The sequence below is a fragment of the Amblyraja radiata genome, chromosome 34 (genome assembly GCF_010909765.2).
Source record: "Amblyraja radiata isolate CabotCenter1 chromosome 34, sAmbRad1.1.pri, whole genome shotgun sequence".
NCBI classification, from domain to species: Eukaryota; Metazoa; Chordata; class Chondrichthyes; order Rajiformes; family Rajidae; genus Amblyraja; species Amblyraja radiata.
The window spans coordinates 24,779,587-24,800,319 of record NC_045989.1 but is presented as its reverse complement, the minus strand read 5'-3'; the positions used below and the strand labels follow the sequence as shown (position 1 = coordinate 24,800,319).

At 46.9% G+C, this 20,733-nt stretch overlaps 1 protein-coding gene across 3 annotated transcripts in view; it reads left to right on the top strand.

The window, feature by feature from the left end:
* sema4b (semaphorin 4B) overlaps positions 1-20,733 on the top strand; it is a 172,004-nt gene that overhangs the window by 17,545 nt on the left and 133,726 nt on the right. Inside the window, exon 2 of one of the 3 annotated variants that reach the window (XM_033050494.1) lies at positions 622-755. The exons of the other annotated variants lie outside the window; for them this stretch is intronic. The gene's annotated coding sequence lies outside the window, so the exon portion shown is untranslated. The remainder of the gene's footprint in view (positions 1-621; positions 756-20,733) is intronic. 3 annotated transcript variants of the gene reach the window in all.

Genomic DNA, 20,733 nt, shown 5'->3' with positions numbered 1-20,733 from the left:
AATTTAATAAGGCCGCATCCAAGAAACTTCAATTAGATATATACTTCAAAATGTACATTATTTGGTGAAAATCTAACTACTAACTTCAAGAGAATGAAAAAAAATTGTTAATTCTAAAGTGAATTAACCTTTTAATGACTTTGTTGTGACTGCTTTTTGTGGGAAAGCATTTGAATATTTGGTTGCATCATGGAGGTACGCAGTTTCAGCCAATCTTCTAGATGGGTGGCCGTCATTTGTGACCTTAAGGGCGTCATGATTTGGGTTAGGTAGTAGAATGTAGATTTGCAGCAATAAGTGGTTGAAAAGCAAGAAAGCATTTTTTCGTGCATGTCAAAGTTAACGTACATTCTAGAGTCGCATTGAGCCCTCAAGACTTACTAATGTTTTAATTGTGGTCGTTAGTCGGGGAGGATTATTTCGTCGAATCTTCTTTTACTCTTTGGTATTTTAAATACGATCATTTTAAGATTAAAATAAAAATAATAAAAAACGAACAAAAACATATTAATAAAAATAAAAGGATTTGTTCTGCAAAATTTGGTTTCATTCAAAAGGTCGCACTTAATGCCCTAGAAGGCCGCAGGTTCCCCACCCCTGACCTATTCTTTTTTTCTCCAGAGATGCTGCCTGACCAGCTGAGTTACTCTTTTTGTATCTGTCTTCGGTTTAAACCAGCATCTGCAGTTCCTTCCTACACATAACCATAAGATGGCTGTGGTCAACTATCAAAGACCTGAGGGCATAACTTCAAGGTGAGAGTGGCAAAGTGTAAAGGGGATGTGCGGGGCAGGTTTTTATTTTCAGGGAATAGTGTGCACATGGAACCTGCTGTGTATTCAACATGTTCTGCTTTTATTTCAAACCGGTGAACTTTTAAAAGCTTACAGATTTGATGAGCTGAATGAACTCCCTGTGTGATGAGTGTTCTCTGATTTAATAGTATTAAATTCTTTAAATGGACCAAGGAAATTATATATATATATATATATATATATATATATATATATATATATATATATATATATATTAAGAGTAAATATTATGATTAGAGTTTAGCATAGAGGGATCTATCGCAGTTGCTGCCTCAAAAAGACAGCCAACATCATCAAAGACCCACACCATCCTGGCCACACGCTCATTTCACCACTGCCATCGGGAAGAAGGTACAGGAGTCTGAAATCTGTAACATCCAGGGTCAGGAATAGCAACTTCCCCACAGCCATCAGACTATTAAACACGACTTCAAATAAGCTCTGAACATCTCCAATGATGAAAAATAAACACTGTTCTGGGGAGTTACGGGGGGGAAGGGTTTCGACCCGAAACGTCGCCTATTCCTTTGCTCCATAGATGCTGCTTCACCCGCTGAGTTTCTCCAGCATTTTTTGTCTACCTGCTATATTTCTTATGCTATATCAGTAACCACAGTTCAGAAACACTTTGTAATAAGTAGGGTTGCGAAAGCTGTGTAAAATGGGTAGTTTTCTCCCCCTATGATAAATGAGACGTTTAGTGCAAGGTGTGGCCAGTAAAGTCTGATCAAAGACAGTCCGATGAGGTGGATAGTGGTTCTGGACTGCTCTCTAGTTGTGGTAGGATGGTTCAGTTGCCTGACAACAGCTGGGAAGATACAATTCCCTGAATCTGGAATTTCATTGCAAATTCATTGTGTGTTCCTTGACTGGGCAACTGGGTCCCATCCAAGTGACACTTCCACTCCCCCTCCCCCACAGTCCCCGTCTTTCCAAGATTTTCAAAGTAGGCGTCAGTCGTATGATGGAGTACTCTATACACTGTGGGTTTGGACATTGCTCACCTGACCCACAATCGGCAAAAACAAAGCCTCCGACCTGACGGGCAGCTGGACTGGTTTATAATTCCATGCCACCCTGTGCTGGTACAGGAGGCTGTTGTGTGTGTTATCTCCAGTTGCTCTGTGGCAATTTGCCAGGGATCCTGGGCAGCAGTCCCAAGTCCCATGCACACGGCCGATGCAGAGCCTGCTGGTTTCTCTCCAAACCACACACTGTCATGAGTTGGACAAAAATGCTGGAGAAACTCAGCGGGTGCAGCAGCATCTATGGAGCGAAGGAAATGGGCAACGTTTCGGGCCGAAGCCCAAGGGTTTCCTCCCGAAACGTTGCCTATTTCCTTCGCTCCATAGATGCTGCTGCACCCGCTGAGTTTCTCCAGCATTTTTGTCTACCTTCGATTTTCCAGCATCTGTAGTTCCTACTTAAACACACACTATCTGAAGTTCCTTCTTAAGCACACAGAAGTCTGAAGAAGGGTTTTGGCCCGAAACATTGCCTATTTCCTTCGCTCCATAGATGCTGCTGCACCTGCTGAGTTTCTCCAGCATTTTTGTGTACCTAAGCACACACTATCATGACTTGGAAAGGTGTCCCATGTCTCAATTATCATCGTCAATAGTGTTCAGTAGGTGGTAAAATCAGTGAAAAAGATCAAATAAGAAAAGTAAATAGTATTTCAAGATGCAAGATGCAATAAGAATCTTTGCAGTCTAACAGTGGTGTGCTGGAGCACGAATGTGTGCACGACTCTGTCTCTGCCTTAACAAAAATATCCATTGCCTTGGCCTTCTGTGGCAGTGCATTCCACGGATTCACCACTAATGTTGAATGTTGCTTCTGACTGTGAAGTACCTGACCTGATGCCCTTTGTTGCCTGAAGTATTCAGACACTTCAGTGACAAGTAAATCACTGGTGACTTAAAACAAAGCCCCTCATCCTTCCTCATTAATTCTTCCTTTTTCCAACTGATCATCACACACACACACACACACGCACACACACACACACACACACAGACACACAGGGGAGTTTACTTGATCTGGTCTCTCATTAAGTTTCCTCTGCCACAGGCCCCCTTCCATAAGCAGTCATGTGGTGTTTGTGCTAAAGAAAAGTCTTTGTTTCAGTTTCTCTGCTTCCTCCGTTTCCCAGAATAGCGAGAGCTGGACAAAACGTGCAGTACTTGAGAGTAACGAGTCTGTTCATTAGATGCGGAGGAGGGACAGCACTTACAATCAACTAAGCTCATCCCAGTGTTGCTTTCTTAAGCTTGATCGCATCTTGACCAACACAGAAGTTAACCTGACGCCCCAGCTGAGAGGCGCATAGATTCAGAGGAGATTTTAATTCACTCGCATTAAACCTTGCGGGCGGCACGGTGGTGCAGCGGGTAGAGTTCCATCCTGACGACGGGTGCTGTCTGTGCGGAGTTTGCACGTTCACCCCGTGACCGCGTGGTAACGGACCTGACTCAATGTAAGTACTTTCCCCTTCCCATCTCCCAGCCCTCGATTCCTCACCACCCACCTCAAAACTGAGCATGTTAACAAATTGTTCCATGCATAGAGTTCGAGCAATTTTAAGTAACTTGCTTTAAATCTCGCTTTAAATGCGGGCGGCACGGTGGCGCAGTGGTAGAGTTGCTGCCTCACAGCGTCAGAGACCTTGGTTTGATCCTGACTATGGGTGCTGTCTGTACGGAGTTTGTGCCTTCTCCCTGTGACTGTGTGGGTTTTCTCCAGGTGCTCCGGTTTCCTCCCACATCGCAAAGACGTGCAGGTTTGTAGGTTAATTGGCTTCTGATAATTATCCCTCGTGTGTAGGGTAGAACTAGTGCACCAGTGATCGTTGGTCAGTGTGGACTCGGTGGGTCGAAGGGCCTGTTTCCACACTGTATCTCTAGACTAGACTAAACTGAAATTGAAAATGATCAACTTAGTTACTTTCATTAGTTTGCTATGTACAAGGTTTACTTTCCTTCATTCCATTGATAGTGACACGTTTAACATTAATACCAATATCGAGGATGAGTAATGTCGACATCATTGAGTCCTGTGCAAACAGAGTTCTAAATTGGCAAAGGTCACTGTAAATAATCTAATTTACTGCAAACAGCAGCCAGCTGATATTAAACACAAATGCGAGTTCTATCCAGGGTCGAACGTGGCAATGTGTAGCAAGGAACTGCAGATGAAAAGTGTAGGAAGGAACTGCAGATGCAGGTTTAAACTGAAGATAGAATGCTGGAGTAACTGCTGGAGGGCTGAGATGATGAAAAACGTTTTCACCCAGACAGTAGTGAATCTGTGGAATTCTCTGCCACAGAAGGCAGTGGATGCAAATTAACTGGATGTTTTCAAGAGCGAGTTAGATTTAGCTCTTAGGGATAAAGGAAACGAGGGATATGGGGAGAAAGCAGGAATGGGGTACTAATTTTGAATGATCAGTCATGATCATGGCGGTGCTGGCTCGAAGGGCCGATTGGCCTACTCCTGCGCCTATTTTCTATGTTTCTATGTTTCTAACTTAGTGGGACAGTCAGCATCTTTGGAGAGAAGGAATAGGTGATGTTTCAGGTCATGACTGAAGAAGGGTCTCAACCCGACACGTCTCCTAGGATAGGTGTGTAGGATAGAACTAGTGCATGGGGTCACTAGTGTACGGGGTCACTAGTGTACTGGTGTACGGGGTCACTAGTGTAATAGTGTATGGGGTCACTAGTGTATGGAGTCACTAGTGTACGGGGTCACTAGTGTACTAATGTACAGAGTCACTAGTGTATGGAGTCACTGGTGTACGTGGTCACCAGCTGTATGAATGAAGGCACCGATGGCCGCACAAAGTGAGGACCAAACCTGCGCGCGGGGGTTCTGCAGGAGGTTAGTGAGAAGGCAACGGAGATATAATCGTCTTGTTTCACAATTCTTTGGATGTGGGAACTGCGCCAAGGAAATAAATATCATATCGGGGCTCTGTTCCAGAAAAGGAGGGGGGAGGGGAGGAAAGGAACAGATTTTCAAGTCTTGTGTCAACAGCAAGAGAATTACTGAAGGTGGCAATTAGACTTCAAATAAATGCTGGAGAGGCGAAGCTGATTGGTCCTTTGTGAGCCGTGTTTATCTAACCTGAAGGAATTTTTTGAGCAAATAATATGTAATGAGTGTGTGGACTGAGCGGAGTGTTGCTGTATGGTAGATCAGTGGCTGAGGGGACGGGTGATGGTCCTCACTCACACTTGGCCACGTGCTCATTGATTTGCGTGAAATAAGTTGGCAGAGGAACAGTTTGTGCGCTCCGATCTGGTGAATTCCGACTGTGACCCAGAGAAGCTGTTGGATTGGGGTCAGTCGTGTGGAATGAAGCACAAAGCCATTTCTGTGAGCAAAAATGCTCAGTGACTTGCTAGCAACGCAGAACTGCAGATGCTGGTCAATACACTGGAGCTGGAGTAACTCAGCAGGTCAGTTAGCATCTCTGGAGAACGTGGATGGGTGACATTTCAGGTCAGGATCCTTCTTCAGAAGACAGGGTCTTTGAGATGATTACAGTTTGGCAAATACAGATTACCTGATCTTTAGAAACGCAAGGAACTGCAGATGCTGGAATTGTGTAGAACACAATGTGCTAGAATAACACCTCTTTCCACCCCCCCCCCTCCCCCCCACCATCCTATCCACATCCCCTTCAGCCCACCGAGTCCGCGCCGACCAGCGATCGCCCCGTACACTAGCATTATCCTACACACCAGGGACAATTTGTAACTTTACCGAAGACAATCGACCTACGAACGAACCTGCACGTCTTTGTAGTGTGGGAGGAAACCAGAGCACCCGGAGAAAACCCACGCAGGTCACGGGGAGAACGTACAAACTCTGTACAGACAGCGCCTGTAGTCAGGATCGAACCCGGGTCTCTGGCGCTGTGAGGCAGCAACTCTCCTGCTGCGCCACTGTGCCGCCCTATTACTCCAGGCACTTCGTGCTTTTTTTTGGTAAACCAGCATCTGCAGTTCCTTGTGTCTCAACCATCTGGTGTCCTCGGGTTCTGACTTTAATTAGGGGTAGAAATCTTTTGTTTATTTTTTTTCTGAGTAAGCACAGTAGCTGCTGCGCGCTGTTAAACAGGTCCCAGATGTTGTGGGAAGATACACCATCTCTGCTTCTAATGGATTACCTTTGCACCAACCGTTCTATTCAGTACGTAACTGCTAGCACATGTGGGCAAGTATTTAAGCTGTCAGATGTAGTTTAGCACCGGCAATCTCACCTGGGCTTTCAGCCTGCGGCTCTGAGTTCTGGAGCCAGTGTGTGTATCCCGAGTCCTGATCTCCCAGTCGCCAAACACTTTAATTCCCCTTCCCATTCCCACACTGACCTTTCTGTCCTGGGCCTCTTCCATTGTCGGTGTGAGGCTAAACGCAAATTGGAGGAACAGCACCTCATATTTTGTTTGAGCAGCTTACAGCCCAGCGGTATGACCTTGATTTCTCTAACTTCAAGTAACCCTTTCATCCCCTCTATCTCCGTCCCTCCCCCACCCTAGTCATTGTACTAGGTTTAAAGTCACCTTGTTGACTCATTGTCTCTTACTCGTTTTCATCTAGTGCACATCTAACAATGGCCTGTTTCCTTTATCATCCGTACTTTTTTTGCATATCTTTCTTTCATTTTGTTCTATATCTTTCACCATCATTGTCTATATCTCTCGTTTCCCTCTCCCCTGATTCTCCGTCTGAAGAAGGGTCTTGACCTGAAACGTCACCTATTCCTTCTCTCCAGAGATGCTGCCTGTCCCGCTGAGTTACTCCAGCGTTTTGTGTCTATCTTTATGTATCCTGGACAGCTGCTTCAGTTCTCCGGCAGCTTGTTCCATACACCCGCCACCCTTTGTGTGAAAGTTACCCCTCAGGTTCCTATGAAATCTCTCTCTTTCTCTCTCCTCCCCCACTCCCCTCCCCCACTCCCCCCCCCCACCCCCCTCCCCACCCCCCTCCCCCCTCCCCCTCACCTTAAACCTACGTCCTCTGGTCCTCGATTCCCCCACTCTGGGTAAGAGACTCTGTGCGTCTACCCGATCTATTCCTCTCGTGGTTTTGTAGACATGGACAGGTGACCTTTCAGGTCGGGAGTCTTCTTTAGGCTGTTTTTGGCGCAGGTTCTAATGAGGGGGTGAGGGGGGGGGGGCTGGGGGAGAATCCTGGGACGGAGTCTGGGGTCTCGGGGGTGGGACAAGCGGCATGGTTAGCCATAGACGGAGGCACTGCAGATCTTTGTGTTTGTGTGATCTTGCTCTAACCCATCACCACACTTCAGAAAATGTATTTCCAGCCATTAATCAGGCGGGAATGTGCTGAGCTTGTTTTGTGTTTGTGTTCGTGCCGTACTGAATGTAATTTAACAACTGATCTGTACAACGGCTGCAACAGGAATGGATTAAATTAGTTCCTGGGTTGTGTTTGACCCTGCAGTAAATTATTCCAGATTCTTGTCTGTAGAAATCTCTGAGGCAGCCTCCAAATATGGCAGGTTAATGGAAATCTCGTTTCTCGCTAACCCAAACAATAGTACATAAAATATCACTGGCTCTTCAGTCAATGATGGATGTCTGGGCTGAGCATGTTGCCAAATTAAACGGTGCGTGGTCCATATTCCCCTCATTGGCCCAATGTAAAGTTTGCCCTTGGTGTGTAGGGAATGGATGAGAGAGTGGGGATGGTACGTCCACGCCGCGCCCGCGGTAGAAGTAGGCCGCGGGCCGGCATTCGGAGCTTCTTCCCCAACGAGGGATCCCAGGCTGCGGACGCTGCGCCAGCTGGAGCTCTGCAGACCCTGGCTTCAGGCTGCCGCGGGCCAGCAAACGGAGCCCTCCCCTCCGGCGACTCCCGGCAAGGGCTCGGCCGCTCCACGACGAGAGTCCGCTCTGCACCCGCGGCTGAAGTCCCGGGAAGGGCCGCACCGATCCTCGAAACCGTGGAGGAGGCGACCGAAACGGTTTCCCCCTTACCCCCCCCCCCCCCACAAAAGGCACACAAAGAAACATTAAAACACACATTAGGACATACTAAAAAAACAAAAAAAGTAGAAAGAACTAACATGCTGCTGGCAGAGCTGCCGGCTTGCAGCGCCCTCACCGACGAACCAGATTGGTACCAGAAAAAGGGAACAGCATTTAGTGCAAGATAAAGTTTGATTTAAAAATAGTCCGAGTGTCTCCAATTAAGTGGATGGGAGGTCAGGACTGTTCTCTGTTTAGTGAGAGTATGGTTCAGTTGCCAGATAACAGTCAAGAATCTGAATAATCTGAAGTCACTCCTGGGTAAAGTGAAAAGTGGAGACTTGTCGGTGTGCCTTGGTGTGATGGTGGTGTTGCCAGCCAGGCCCCTTGGAGAACAACATTCCTCATGGGAGCATTGGGAAAGCCAAGTGCCTTTCACTGTAGAATCCCAGTGTTTTCCTGGCTAGCAGCTGGCTAAGGAGTGGAATGAGATTGGCTGGGACTGGTTCCTCGCCCTGCTTTTCTCACTGCGAGGTCAAATGGCGTGAGAATTATATTCTTAGATCACAGAATATTCTAAAAAATGCCCTCCCATGACTCTGATGATACGCAGTCCCTGTTAAACCATGCACCAGAATGCTTCACTATCTAATGCAAGCAGCGACATACTGGAACATACTGTATTCATTTAAAAAAAAATGAATGAGTGTATTTTGGAGAACGCTAGATATTTTAGAACATTGGAAGACATTAGTGTATTTATATTTGGAGTATGGTGTTCAGTTTTGGTCACCATGCGAGAGGAAAGATTTACGAGGATGTTGCCAGGACTTGAGGGCCTGAGCTATAGGGCGAGGTTGGACTTTAGTCCAGGACTTTATTCCTTTGAGTGCAGGAGGATGAGGGGTGATTTTATAGAGGTGCTTAAGGTCAAGAGGGGGATAAATGCAGAGAGACTGTTACCCAGAGTAGGGGAGTCAAGATCCAGAGGACATGGGTTTAAAGTAAGAGGGGAGAGAATAAATGGGAACCTCAGGGGCAACTTTTTTTACACAGTATTTGGTGGGTATTTGGTACGAACTGCCAGAGAAGTTAGTTAAGACAGGTACTAAACAAAGTTTAAAAGACACTTGGACAGGTACGAGGATAGGAAAGGTGGGCCTAGCATGTTGGTTGGCATGGGCATGTGGGCTGAAGGGCCTGTTTCTGTGCTGTATGAGATGTTCCCCCAAAAGATGCTGTCAAATTTTTCCAGCAGATAGACACCAAATGCTGGAGTTACTCGGTAGTTCTCAAAAACTTTTTCTGAGGGGCTCTAAGCTCATGTAAGACGTAAATTAATGCAAACTCCCCTCCCCAAATGTGAGGCTGGTGGGATCTCCAGTGCAGAATGTAGTTAATCTGTGGAACTCATTGCCATAGAGGGCTGTGGAGGCCAAGTCTGTGGATATTTTTAAGGCAGAGATAGACAAATTCTTGATTGGAACGGGTGTCAAGGGTTATGGGGAGAAGGCAGGAGAATGGGATTAGGAGGCAGAGATCAGCCATGATTGAATGGTGGAGGAGACATGATGGGCCGAATGGCCTAATTCTACTCCGATAACTTGTGAACGGCTTCAGCAATAAATCATTCCTTGTGGCTTAGGGCGACACGGTGGTGCAGCGGTAGAGATGCTGCCTTCCAGCACTTAACACCATCAGAGACCCGGGTTCGATCCTGACTGCGAGTGTTGTCTGTAAGGAGTTTGTACATTCTCCTCGTGACCTGCGTGGGTTTTCCCTGGGATCTCCAGTTCTACCCACCCTCTAAAGATGGACAGGTTTGTAGGTTAATTGGTTTGGTATAATTGTAAATTGTCTCTGGTGTGTGTAGGATAATGTTAATGTGTTGATTGCTGGTTGGCGCGGAGTTGGTGGGCCAAAGGGCCTGTTTCTGCGCTGTATCTCTAAACTAAACAAAACTCTTCTTGCAGCTAATACCCCAAAACCAGACAGCATTCTGGATTTCAAAAGCTCATTATTATTTTCAGAGGCATTGTGGCACGCTGAGGTCATAAAAGGTGCTAAGTAAATGCAAACTTCCCTCCCCACCTGGGAAGCTGGTGGGAAAACTGGTGCAACAGAATAGCTTGGGCAATAAATCATTCTTTGTAGTCACAACGTCATCCAATGTTAGTGAATCAGACCATATGTTCTGTTCCTGGGAGCTTGCTGCACCTTATATTTCGCTTGGGCAGCCTTCACCCCAGCGTTGTCAACATTGAGTAGGAAAGAACTGCAGATGCTGGTTTAAATCGAAGATAGACACAAAATGCTGCAGTAGCTCAGCGGGACAGGCAGCATCTCTGTAGAGAAGGAATGGGTGACATTTCGGGTCGAGGCCCTTCTTCAGACTCTGAGTCGAGTGATCTATTCTACATTTTCTTTGATCTGCATTCCCTTTGTCCTGTTTTCACACCTTACACTTCCTTTTCTATATACCGCACAATCCCTTGACCAGTCTGAACAAGGGTCTCGACCCGAAACGTCACCCATTCCTTCCCTCCAGAGATGCTGCCTGTCCCGCTGAGTTACTCCAGCATTTTGTGTCAATCTTTAGTGTAAACCAGTATGTGCAGTTCCTTCCTATGCAAATTAGATTAATAGTTAGCAAAGCTGTGCGGCCCTTCAGAAGTTGCTGTTTCAGACTGTATCAATCATGAAGAAATTTGTATGCAAAATACTTACAGCAACTTACAGATGTGACAAAGCTGTGTTGAGTTGGTCATTGTTATTGCAGACTCAGAGCTGAGCGGTAAACCAAGAATGATAATTCGTTAAAGTTATTCCAACCAGTCATAGAGAGAGACTGGCTCTTCAGCCCACTGACTCCATGCAAACCATCAACCACCTATTTACGTTAATGCCACATATATCTGATGGATAAACAGAGTGCTGGAGGAACTCAACACATGGGACAGTATGTGCAGAAGGGAGACAAAAGTGCTGGAGAAACTCAGCGGGTGTGGCAGCATCTCTGGAGAGAAGGAAATAGGCAACGTTTCGGGCCGAAACCCTGAAGGAAATAGTCCCGAAACGTTGCCTATTTCCTTCGCTCCATAGATGCTGCTGCACCCGCTGAGTTCCTCCAGTACTTTTGTCTACTTTCGATTTTCCAGCATCTGCAGTTCCTTCTTAAACATGTGTAGAAGGGAATGGACAGACCATATTTTCGGTTAGGGCCACACGGTGATGCAGCGGGTAGAGCTGATACTTCACAGCGGCAGAGACCCTGGTTCGATCCCGACTACAGGTGCTGTCTGTACGGAGTTTGTACGTTCTCCCTGTGACCTGCGCGGGTTTTCTCCGAGATCTCCTCCCACACGCCAAAGACGTACAGGTTTGTAGGTTAATTGGCTTGGTAGAAATCTAATTTATCCCCAGTGTGTGTGTGTGTGTGTGTGTGTGTGTGTGTGTGTGTGTGTGTGTGTGTAGGATGGTGTTAGTGTGCCGGGATCGCTGGGCAGCATGGACTCGGTGGACCGAAGGGCCTGTTTCCGCGCTGTATCACTAAACTATTCCAGTAATACATTCCAGTTAATCTTTAAATTTTATTATTGTAATTTCCCCAATTTTAGTGCAGCCAAACGTTCTTTCTTTGTTATTTGTTTAACGTTTCTAACTCCTTTGTCTCTGATTGATTCCCCTCCCAGCCTCTCAACACATTCCATTATTGATTTTCCTTGATAACCTTCCTTTTCTACCATTCCTTATTTTTTCCACAATCCATTTTACTTTACCTCAAAGTCCTTACATCTCTTCCCTTGATACATCTCGCAGTTCTCTCTATTTGATTGCCTTCCATCTCCCTGCCTTTAATCATCTCCACTACTCCCCTCACTGCCTTTCAATATGTATTCGCATCACACTGACGGATCCTCTATCGCAGCGCCCTGTTCAATCTGTGGTTTAGTATATTATATCAGGCAACTGAATCATCCTACCACAACCAGAGAGCAGTGCTGAACTACTCGATAGACACAAAATGCTGGAGTAACTCAGCGGGAAAGGCAACATCTCTGGAGAGAAGGAATGGGTGACGTTCTCAGTCGAGACCGTTCTTCAGACTAGTTATGAAGACGGGTCTCGACCTGAAACGTCGACTCGTCTGAAGAAGGGTCTCGCCTCGATTCCTTCTCTCCAGAGATGCTGCCTGTCCCGCTGAGTTAGTCCAGCATTTTGTGTCTATCTTAGGTTGAGAGGGATATGGGCCAAACGCAGGCAGGTGGGACCAGTGTAGATGAGGCATGTCGGGCCAAAGAGCCATTTCCCACGCTGTATGACTCCATGCCCTAAGTGGCCAGCACAGTGTCCACGTCTCAACTAATAGGAATTACACAAAAGTATCTGATCATGGGGTGGGATGTTTCTGTGTAATCATTGGTCACATTGCGTGAATTATCAAAACTGGTTATAAGGAGCTTTAATGGTTGCAAAGTATTTTGAAGTTGTGAAAGGCATGAAATTAAAGTCTTTCTTTATAAATCAAATTTACATAGCAATGGATAGCAACAAGCCTGACCATTATTGTCGTTAGATTGTGAAGCCCGCTCTATGGTCTGAAGATAAAGTGATTAAGAATGGATTAGCGCAGCAATTATGTAAGAAATGCTGGACTGACCACCTGTGTGTTCAGCATCTGTTAATGTTCCATTTGGGGGTGAATGCCTGTGAAGTTATTTTGCTCTCGATCTCGCTGAGGGGTAATTAGATTAGTTTATTTGTGCCACAGTTCATTAATAAAGCAGATGGGAAAGTGTCCATTCCCCAGCTGGGAGTTGGAGGCAGTCGGCTCCATCAAATGCACAGAGACTCCTGCCCAGAGTAGGGGAATCGAGGACCAGAGGACATCGGTTCAAGGTGAAGGGGAAAAGATTTAATAGGAATCTGAGGGGTAACTTTTTTCACACAAAGGGTGGTGGGCGCATGGAATGAACTGCCAGAGGAGGTAGTTGAGGCTGGGACTATCATAACATTTAAGAAACAGACCGGTATATGAATGAATGAATGAATACGTTTATTGGCCACATATTCACATACAAGGAATTGGTCTTGGTGCTCCGCCCGCAAGTGACAACATGACATACAGTGACAGTTAGGAATGACACATAGAACATAAAACATAGGACAGGTTTGGAGGGATATGGACCAAGCACAGGCAGGTGGGATTAGTGTAGCTGGGACATGTTGGCCGGTGTGGGCAAGTTGGGATGAAGGGCCTGTTTCCACACTGTGGCATTCTGTGACTCTATGACTAAATAGAAATAGAATAGAATAGAAATAATTTTATTGCCACACAACCAAGGTCGGTGGTATTTGGGTTGCCAGCAGCGGTACAATAATAAAGAACACAACCACATTAAAATTTTACACAAACATCCACCACAGCATTCATCACTGTGGTGGAAGGCACAGAGCTTGGCCAGTCCTCCTCCATTTCCCCCCGTGGTCGGGACCACCACCCTCCACAGCCGTTGCTGCGGGCGTCCAGATGGTAAGGGACAAAGTCAAAGTCAAGGTGAGTCCAGGATCGGCTCTTCCCAACCAGAGACCGCGGCTTCAGGCTGGTGTAGGCCGCAGGCCGGCGGTCAAAGTTTTAAAGTACCTGCCGTGCCGCAGCTGGAAGCACCGCAGTCTGCAGGGCCGGCGGTCGAAGCTCCCCTCCTGGGGTGATGTTAAGTCCATACCGCGCCCGCGGTAGAAGATGGCCGCGGGCCGGCGGTGGAAGCTTCTTCCACCCGGGTCCCCAACGTGAGATCCCGGGCTGTAGACGCCGCACCAGCTGGAGTTCTGCAGACCGCTGCTTCAGGCTGCGACTTCAGGCTGCCGCGGGCCAGCGTAACGGAGCGCTCCCCTCCAGCGAGGTCTCACCCGCTCCGCGCCGAGAGTCCACGCTGTGCCCGCCGCTGAAGCTCCGGGCGCGTCTCCGGGAAAGTCGGCGCCGATCCATGTTGTTAGGCCACGGGGGAGGCGACCTGAAAAAGTCGCCTCTCCATGGAAGAGGCGGCCGAAACGGTTTCCCCCTTACCCCCCCCACACCACCCCCCACACATAACACACAAGGAAACATTAAAAACACACTTTTAAACATACTAAAAAAATAAATGGACATGCATGTCCCCAAGTGTGCAGGAATAAAAATAAAATCCAAAGAGATTTAAAATAGCAGGGATTAGATTCAAACTGAGCATAATTATGTCTATCTAAACTCATTAGTAGCTGGATTATATTAGCAGAGCAGCATAAAAACCATAGGAAGAAAAGCTTGCATTTTAGTTTAGTTTTAGAGATACAGCGCGGAAACAGGCCCTTTGGCCCACCGAGTCAGTACCGACCGACAATTATTCCAAGCCAATTAACCTACAAACCTGTACGTCTTTGGAGTGTGGAAGGACACCGGAGCATGGTGGCGCAGCGGTAGGTGCTGTCTGTACGGAGTTTGTACGTTCTCCGTTCGACCTCGCGGGTTTTCTCCGGTTTCCTCCCACATCCCAAAGATGTACAGGTTTGTAGGTTAATTGGCTTTTTTAAATTGTCCCTAGTGTGTAGGACAGTGCTAGTGTATGGCGTTAGTTTCCGATTACGGGTGATTGTAATCATGTATAGTCTTTCCGCTGACTGGATAGCATGTAACAAAAGCTTTTCACTGTACCTCGGTACACGTGACAATAAACTAGACTCAAGTAAATACAGGTGTGGGTACACAAAAATGCTGGAGAAATTCAGCGGGTGCAGCAGCATCTATGGAGTGAAGGAAATAGGCAACGTTTCGGGCCAAAACCCTTCTTCAGACTCCGAAGGAAATAGGCAAAGTTTCAGGCAGAAACCCTTCTTCAGACTTTGGAGTGATTTAAATCTGACTGGTGTGTAGGTGGAATGGATGATGGTGGCTGGGAATTTCTGAGATCAGATGACTTCAGGGTTGTACCAGGTTAATGTGAGCCACTTGGCAATAGATGGCAGGTAGCCTGAGGCGGTTTCTTGCTGGTTGGAGGAACCTATTTCACAGTGCTAAAATCCAATTTTATTTTCACAGGTTCATGATGTATGTATGCATTGCCTGCGAATAGTTTTAAAGGCAAAGCAACTGAAAATATTGTACATCAGAAGTTTCTTGATGTTTAATTTTATTTTTCCCCGCAAATTAATAAGTGGTCTCTGTGGCGCAGTTGGTAGAGCTACTGCCTTATGAGGTAGATGCACAGCCACAGAGTCGGGGAATCAAGAACCAGGGGACATAGGTTTGATGTGAGAGGGTAATTACTTCAAAGGAACCTGAGAGACAACATTTTCACACAAAGGGTGCTGGGCGAGCTGCTGGAGGAGGTAGTTGAGGCAGGCACTATCACAACATTTGGAAAGATACATGGATGGGAACGTTTTTAGAGGAATATGGCCAAATTCATACAGGTGGGATTGGGAGTATCTTGGTCGGCATGGGCATGTTGGGCCGAAAGGCCTGTTCCCCTGCTGAATGGCTTTTAGACTTACTCCACCCATGTGCCAATCAAATGTGCTCCATCCAGGGGGCGGAGTTGGATCCATGGGGAGTGGAATTGGAGGGGAGGGGGCTCCTCAAACTGTGGAGCATCCTGGACAATACAGCTCACCCCCTCCATGACACACTGGTCAACCTGAGGAGCAGCTTCAGCAACAGACTGGTTCCACCAATATGCAGCACAGAACGCCACAGGAGATCCTTCTTCCCTGTGGCTATCAAACTGTACAACTCCTCCCCCTTCTGTTGTGGGGTAGACTGACTCCCCTTTCCCCCCCCCCCCCCCATCTTTCCACATCCCCAATCCTTTCCACTCGTCACCATAATTTTTGATGTAACTTGTGTTCATGTATCTTGTGTTTTTATGACGGTTGGCAGATCAATTTCCCTCCTGGGATAAATAAGGCTGTATCGTTTGCTAATGTTGCAGAACCCATTGGTATCAACTTTGGTCTGCTGGGTGCCTTATAATGCAAAGATCAGGTGTACTGATGGCTGACTAGATTTAAAGTTGTCAACATTGAGAAAGAATAATGGAAATAAATTGCACTTTCTCTTTTTATCTACAGCGGTAGAGTTTCTGCTTTACAGCGCCAGAGACCAGAGTTCGATCTTGACCACGGGTGCTGTCTGTATGGAGTTTGTACGTTCTCCCTGTGACCTGCGTTTTCTCCGGATGCTCCACTTTCCTCCCACACTCCAAAGGCGTACAAGTTTGTAGGTTAATTGGCTTCGGTTAAATTGTCCCTAGTGTGTGTAGGATAGTGTTAGTGTGCGGGGATCACTGGTCGGTGTGGACTCGGTGGGTCGAAGGGCCTGTTTCCACGCTGTATCAGTAAACTAAACTAAATTAAATCTGCAGACGTCTCCAGACATCCGCTGCGGATCTAATGCGGGTGCTGTCTGGACAGGCAACACACTATATATCATTGAGAGATCAAATTCACTCCAGATTAACATGATTTATTTAATTCCTTCTACCATACGAATGGATTGTATCACTTGGTTCTTGGTTCTTGGTTTCTTGGTCCTCCAAAATATTCTAAATGGAATTTAAACTGGAGGTGGTACCCCATCAACCCCCTCCCCCACACCTCTCTCCCCCACCCCTCTCTCCTCCCCCCTCTCCATCTCCCTCTCCTTACCCCTCACCCTCACCCTCTCCCTCTCCTCCCCCTCCTCCTCCCACCCCCTTCCCTCTCTCCCTCCGCCCCCTTCCCCCTACCCCTCTGTCCCTCTTCCACCACTCCCTCTAACCCTCCCTCCCCACTCTTCCACTTCTCTCCCACTTACCCCACCCCTCTCACTCTCCCTCCCCCACCCTCTCTCTCCCCCTCCCTCCCCTCTCACCCCCCACCCCTTCCCCTACCCCTCTGTCCCTCTTCCACCACTCCCCCTACCCCTCTACCCCTCCCTCCCTACCCACTCTTCCACTTCTCTCCCCCCCTCCCTCTCTCACTCCCAAAAAAAGTCCCAAAGAATCGTGGAAAGTGGAATTATGAAGGAATTAGCTTATCTGTCGCTTCTTGCAGATAAATAGGGAGACATGATTGGATATTGGGCAGCTAATGCCTTGTGTGTATGGAGCACCAGTCTGCCTGTGTACGTCACTCTCTTCCAGTGACCTTGCAACTTTAAAGTGCGGATCGTAATTGGAGCAATCATTAACTAACTGCCTTCTTGTTCTCTCTGCTCTGCTGATATGACAAGAAGAGTCCATGAGTAGCGCAGCTGAAGTTACTTTGATGAAGAGCAGACTGGTCCTGATGCTTTGGGGGCTGAAGAGTTACAGAGCTTGAACTGTACACGTTGTCGCCATGTTGGCTGATTGCGATTAGTTACTCACACTGACAGCAGGAGATAAAAGTCTTTGCCATGGCAAGCTAATCCCTGTAACAGAGCCTGTTAACTGTGTAATGTGAACCTGAAAAGCTGATTAGCACGAGGAGAAGGATGAAAGTGTAGATGCAAGGCAGCCTTCATTCAAGGCCTCTTGTTCACCATGTTTTTATCCATAATGACCATGCTTGGGATATTTCTATTAGAGGGACATTATGGTGGAGATTTGAGCTACAGAGTTTTCCATCGCCCCTTATTGACATAACCTTTACTCAGTAACAGTGGCGTAGCGTGGGGGGGGCCAGAGGGGCGGTTGCTCCGGGCGCTAAATTTTTAGGGGCGCAAAAAAATAGTTGGATAATTTTTTTTTATAAAATGGCAAATAAAATTGTTCTAAAGGCATGCTGCACCTCTTTAGCAGCCTTCCCCTGAATTATTGTAATAAAATGTAAATTTTTTTGCCATTTTATAATTTTTTTAATCTAGTAATTTTTTTGCGCCCCTAAAAATGTATCCAACAATTTTAGCCAACCAGCGATCTCTGCGCCGAGGCCACTGCCACTGTCCCAGCCGCCGCTGTCGTCCACTGGGCCCGTGGTCGGGTCTGGTCGAGTGGCCGCTGCCGCCGGAACGTGCCCCAGCTCCGAGTTCTGGTCGCCGCTGTCCCAGCTCTGAGGCCAGGTCGCCGCTGTCAGAGCCGCCGCTGCCGCTGTCAGAGCCGCCGTTGCCGCTGCCCAGCTCCGAGTACTGGTCGCCGCTGCCGCTGCCCCAGCTCCGAAGCCGCCATTAGGCCTCGGCGCAAGCGGAGACGGGGGATACGACAAAAGAAGTCACATCCCCCGAAGGAAGAGACCAAAAGCTGCTAACGAGGAGGCGCAATATTTTAAACTGCCCCGGGCGCGCAAAACCCACCCTACGCCACTGCTCAATAAGTACTTCAATTTGTCACCATTTTAAAGTTCTTCATAATTATGCACCTATTATGTATATGTTCTTCTTCTTCTTCTTGCGTATGGTGTGCACAGCCTAAAGTTGTGAGACAACTTGTTCAGTTTGATCTTCTGTTTGTGCATGCCAGGTTGATTGCATTCGTCGAAACAGGGTGGACCACGTGAAGGTTGCAATCTCCCACCCCTGTATATATTTAAAACACATAAATCTTTCATGCCGCACTTATTATTCCCACCAGAGGTGGAGCCACCGCACCTTATTTATGTATCAGTCGCCTAAAATTAACAATAGAGACACTAGCGACTAGGGTGAAACCTTGTGTAGAACAGTGTTGGAGTAACTCACTCCCACACGGATCCCTCTGTCCTACGCACACAAGCAACTGCAGATACAGTCAGCCATACATTGTGGAAGCAGATCCTTCTACACAACTTGTCCACGTCAACCAACATGCCCCGTCTACCTGCATTTGACCCATATCCTTCCAAACCTGTCCTATCCATGTACCTGGATGATAAATGTCTAAATGTTTCTTACACGTTGCAATAATACCTCTACCTCCTCCGGCAGCTCGTTCCACGCCCCCACCACCCTTTGTGTAAAAATGTTTCCCTACGGGTTCCTATTAAATCTTTCCCCTCTCAGCTTAAACCTATGTCTGATTTCCCCCGACTTTGGGCAAGAGTACTTTTGGGTGTATGGGGTTTATGGGGAGAAGGCAGGAGAATGGGGATAGAAGATGAGATAGATCAGCCATGATTGAATGGCGAAGTAGACTTGATGGGCTGAATGGCTAATTCTACGCCTATCCCTTATGAACATGACGAGACTCTGCATTTGGTGGAAAGAACACAGACAGCTCCTGTGATCATAAGGAATATGAGTGGAATTAGGCCATTCGGTCCATCAAGTCTACTCCGCCATTCAATCATGCCTGATCTATCTCTCCCTCCTAACCCCATTCTCCTGCCTTCTCCCCATAACCACTGACACCTGTACAAATCAAGACTCTATCTCCACCTAAAAAATATCCACTGACGGCCTCTACAGCCTTCTGTGGCAAATAATTCCACAGATTCACCACCCTCAGACTGAAGAAATGTCTCCTCATCTCCTTTAATTCTGAGGCTGTGACCTCTGGTCCACTCTCCACATCCACTCTATCCAAGCCTTTCACTATTTGGATCAACCCTGGATCTCTGGCGCTATGCGGCAACAACTGTGTCACGATGAGATAATACGCAGTTTTTCCGAGACACATTGAAGACTGAAAAGCACAAGTGACTCCAAGACCTGGAGCTACCATTCCTCGTCTCTCTCTGAGAAGGCATTATTGACATTCTAATATTTTTGTCTCGTGGACAATTAATTCTCCGTCTATTCTGTTGCAATGAAAGAATTCCCCCTTGCAACCACAATAATTGTGCGGCTCTTTTATTAAATGTCGAAATGATAGTTTGATGTTGCTTTTTCTTTCCACAGCCATGGGGATTTATTTAGATTTATTCATTACACATTCTTGGAGCTTGAAAGTGTTATAACTGACACACGACCAAGCAACCGCCCAACAGATGACTCTGTAATAATGTAACCCCTCAGCATCCTTACGATGCAGAGAGCCGTCTACCCGATCTATTCTTCTCATGATTTTATACACCTCTATAAGATCACCCATCCTCCTCCTGTGCTCCAAGGAATAAAATCCCAGCCTACTCAACCTCGGCCAGTAGCTCAGACACTCTAGTCCTGGCAACATCATCGTAAATCTTCTCTGCACCCTTTCCAGTTTGACAGCATCTTTCCTATAACGGTGCCCATAACTGAACACAATACTCTAAATGTGGCCTCACCAACATCTTATACAGCTGCAACATGACCTCCCAACTTCTATACTCAATGTTCAAGAAGGAACTGCAGATGCTGGCGAATCGAAGGTAGACAAAATTGCTGGAGAAACTCAGCGGGTGCGGCAGCATCTATGGAGCGAAGGAAATAGGCAACGTTTCGTACCGAGACGTTGCCTATTTCCTTCGCTCCATAGATGCTGCCACACCCGCTGAGTTTCTCCAGCAATTTTGTCTACCTTCTACGCTCAATGCTCTGGCTGATGAAGGCCAATATGCCAAAAGCCTTTTTGACCACCTTATCTACCTGCGAATCCACCATCAAGGATGCAAGAGGCATGAGTTCAGTGTGTTTTTGATGTAACTGGATATTTAGGGACTCATAAGTTGTAGAAAAGGCCAATTCACTTGATTGTAATCATGTATTATCTTTTTGCTGACTGAGTTGCGGGCAACAAAAATGCTTCCAATTGTACCTCGATACACGTGACAATAATAAACGGAACTAATCTGTAGGTGAAAATTACATAATAGATAATTTAGTTTAGAGATAAAGTGTTGAGACGGGCCATTCGGCCAACCGAATCCGTGCCGACCAGCGATCATCCGTACGCAAGTTTCATCCTGAACCTCGGACAATTTACAGACGCCAAGTAACCTACACACCTGCACGTCTTTGGAGTGTGGGAGGAAACCGGAGCACCCGGAGAAAACCCACACGGTCACAGGGAGAAGGTACAAACTCCATAC